The sequence below is a fragment of the Octopus bimaculoides genome, chromosome 1 (assembly GCF_001194135.2).
Source record: "Octopus bimaculoides isolate UCB-OBI-ISO-001 chromosome 1, ASM119413v2, whole genome shotgun sequence".
In the NCBI taxonomy this organism is placed as follows: domain Eukaryota; kingdom Metazoa; phylum Mollusca; class Cephalopoda; order Octopoda; family Octopodidae; genus Octopus; species Octopus bimaculoides.
The window spans coordinates 183,168,895-183,172,556 of record NC_068981.1 but is presented as its reverse complement, the minus strand read 5'-3'; the positions used below and the strand labels follow the sequence as shown (position 1 = coordinate 183,172,556).

Genomic DNA, 3,662 nt, shown 5'->3' with positions numbered 1-3,662 from the left:
ACTCGACTGGTACTTAATTTCATCGACCGCGAATGGATGAAAGGCAGAGTCGTCTTCGGCGGAATTTGAACTCAGTATGTAAAGACGGACGAAATGCCGGTAAGCATTTTGCCCTGCGTACTAGCAGTACGTCCACCTCATCGCATAACAAAGATACTGATATGGAATAGAAAAATTCCGCCGAGGTCGACTTTGTCTTTCATACTTTCAGGATTGGTAAAATAAATACCAGTTGAGTACTGAGGTCGATGTAATCGACTTTCCCTCCCCCCTTGTGCCAAAAATTTCTATTCTAAAAGAGGACTTCTCATTCTGCATTTATTTATAGTTGTTGACCTTATGCAATTTTGAGGTATCACTGCCTTGGCCGCTGCTTTTGTCGTTGTAGTCGTCGTCGTAACGAGCTTTTTGCTCTAAAGCGCTTTTTGATTTTTCGGTTGCCATATTTATATCATCTTGGCTTCGTTTATAATTGTAATGCAAACGAATAACTTGGTGGATGTTTTCCAAGCTTAATACAACTTGAACTATAATTACAGTCAAGTTTCACGTCATCTTTAGTTTTATACTATTCCAACGTATTCTGTGTCACATAATATCATGTCGCTGTATGAGCATTGCTTTCTGCTATGGTCGCCCTGACCATTTCTGCTAGTAAGTAAAGAACCCTCTTCCCACACATTAATTTACAGTAATCAGAGGCGTATCCTCGTTCTAAAGTTATGGGAAGCGAACACAAAAAAAGGCGCCATGACACATCCCAAACACTTAAACTCATTTCTCTTATATTACGCGAAATATTCTATTAGTTATAACTTATGTAATTGTATTCTACATACATTACTTTCATACAATTACTGATATGAGTAAGTAAAGAGTTAAAAATTTGTTGAAAAGGCGCCAATTTTGAAAACTGTGCCCGTGGGTGGGGAAGTAGCTCCTCTTGCTCCCCTATTACCTACACCGCTGCTAGTAGTATTACATTCTTCTTGCTAAGGAAAGAATAATCTCTAGTACTGTCGAACAACATTTTACCTGTATATACAGGATCCTCGAGTATTTATTGACAGCTAGTTACAGCATTCATAGATGAGAATTGAGTCCCTAGACCCGTAAGGCCCTCGGGCAACTGACTGGTGAATCCAAAGCTTAAGACAGCACAACTCTCAGGTATTGATAACACCTACTAAAGGTGCCGAAAGGACTCGTTTCGAGTTTCTCATCTATATCGGTTGTTAGGGTTTGGTAAACGAGCAGTTCTTCATAATCGCTGCGATTTAATCTTCCACACTATGGCATGTTATTTTCTTTATCATCAGGCTCGGGTGCTACTAGGTTTGTTTTATTTTGTACCACATTAGGAGACGTGGGTGTTGCCTAGGCTTCGAGACAAGGCGTCAAATCATGGACAGAAACAATGGATTCTCGTCCATCTCGGTACCTGATATTTGCAGAAGTTGAATCCCGTTGGAGTTCAACATGCCCTACAAATGCTTCAGTCTCACTACTCCTCACGAATTTTCTTAGGAAGAGCCGCTCAATATGAGGATGTTCTCTTTTCAATTATGCCTTCTGTGAGTAAATGACAAACTTTCACTGGCAATCCTGAGCATCTTTGCTAAAGAGTTTTAATTTGGCACGAATCAAAGCGTGAAGATAAGTTTGGAAAAAAAGAAGTCTTCTAATTTTTCCTATGGCTAATGTACAGAAATTTTGAGTATCTTCTAGAGTTAATTTAGAGTTCTTTCCGTATTCAAATTTCACTCTGGAATGTATCAGGTCCGAACACAAGTTTTTCAACCGTGTGGTAACGTATGTCTAATGGTTAAGGTCAAAGGTTATGTCTACAGTAACATAGTTCTTGGAGCTATTAGTTAATATTTTCTGAACCTTAGTGATATATTAAATGTGTGGAAGAACCTTTAATTTTCGTTCCCACACAGCTTTCTCTCCAAGGTAACTATCATTGTAGAAATTCAAGAGGGTACATAACCTTTTCTATTTACAATCAAAGACGCTACAGCTTGAAACGAGTCCTTTCGGCACCTTTAGTAGGTGTGATCAATACCTGAAAGTTGTGCTGTCTTAAGCCTGGGACTCACCAGTCAGTTGCCCGAGGGCCTTACGGGTTTAAAGTACGCAACTGGTATTTAATTTATCGACTCCGAGAGGATGAAAGGCAAAATCAACCTCGGCGACATTTGGACTCAGAACGTAACGGCAGACGAAATATCGCAAAGCACTTCGTCCAGCGTGTTAACGTTTCTTATTTCTTTACTGCCCACAAGGGGCTAAACATAGAGGGGACAAAGAAGGACAGACAAAGGGTTTAAGTCGATTATATCGACTCCAGTGCGTAACTGGTACTTAATTTATCGACCCCGAAAGGATGAAAGGCAAAGTCGACCTCGGCGGAATTTGAACTCAGAACATAGCGGCAGACGAAATACCGCTAAGCATTTCACCCGGTGTGCTAACGATTCTGCCAGCTTGCAGTCTTAAGGATAAAAGATATCGCAGACAGCGAAGGAAAGAGATGAAAGAATAAAAAAAGAGAGGAGATGCGGTTTGGGAAGGGTTAATGAAAAGAGAAGCGCCATCTGATGTGTGTGAGGGGGAAACTTGTGAATGAAAAGAGAGCGAGAGAAGGTTGGACTGAGGTGAATGTGTTTACAACAATAGTTAACTTTTTAGCCACACGGCCAAACCTGCGCCCGGAAAAAGCAAAAAGCAAAAAGTAATGTACTGACAATATATATTTCTGATTCTGCAGTGAACAATATGGAACGCCACAGAACAAGATGTAAAGATCACCATTCTCGAATAAACCCCATTCTCCTCCCTATCACCAATAATTGAAAGGCTGAAATGTCAGAACGTCTTCCTCTGGAATATATGGTCTTCGTGCTAGAGAAAAATAAGTCAAATGCTTGTTTCTATTAAAAGAGCAAACAAACAAGTGGTGTTCATGTTAGTGTACGACAATTGGCTTAAACATGACAGCAACGAGACGAAACACTACGTACTGCAATTAAACTACACAAAGGGAGACATTCAGAAACGGTGTATAAACCATCGATATCAGACGCCATAGATTTAACCTAATTTTGGCAAACGACGAAAATGCCGTGGTTAAAAAATAGTCGGGGAGAAATTCCCAAAAAACGAAATAAAAGAAAAGATAGGGGACACCCGGGATTGAACCGGGGACCTCTCGATCTGCAGTCGAATGCTCTACCACTGAGCTATATCCCCAACGGCAAATGCATTTGACAAATAATGTATAATATAGATGTAGTTTCTGAGTTACCTCCCTTCAATCGCTTCGCATTTTCCTGTTAGTTACTTTGAATTTCTATCTATCTATCTATCTATCTATCTATCTATCTATCTATCTATCTATCTATCTATCTATCTATCTATCTATCTGTCTGTCTATCTATCTATCTGTCTGTCTGTCTGTCTGTCTGTATTTAGAGATGTATGCATATACGTGTGTCTAAGTGTGCGTGCGGATGTGTATATAATGTCCACTCCCGTTAATATTTTGCTTCTTGGAAACTATTTCGTTCACATTTTCCTTTTAAAGGCTTGTGATAGCATAAGAAAAATATTAAGAAAACCTCAATCACCGATTTTCATTGTGTGTGTGTGTGTGTGTG

At 39.7% G+C, this 3,662-nt stretch overlaps 1 non-coding gene across 1 annotated transcript; it reads right to left on the bottom strand.

The window, feature by feature from the left end:
- Positions 1–3,183: 3,183 nt before the first annotated feature.
- On the bottom strand, positions 3,184–3,255 carry Trnac-gca (transfer RNA cysteine (anticodon GCA)). Its single transcript has one exon. It is a non-coding gene; the product is annotated as a tRNA-Cys (tRNA).
- Between the last annotated feature and the right edge of the window lie 407 nt (positions 3,256–3,662).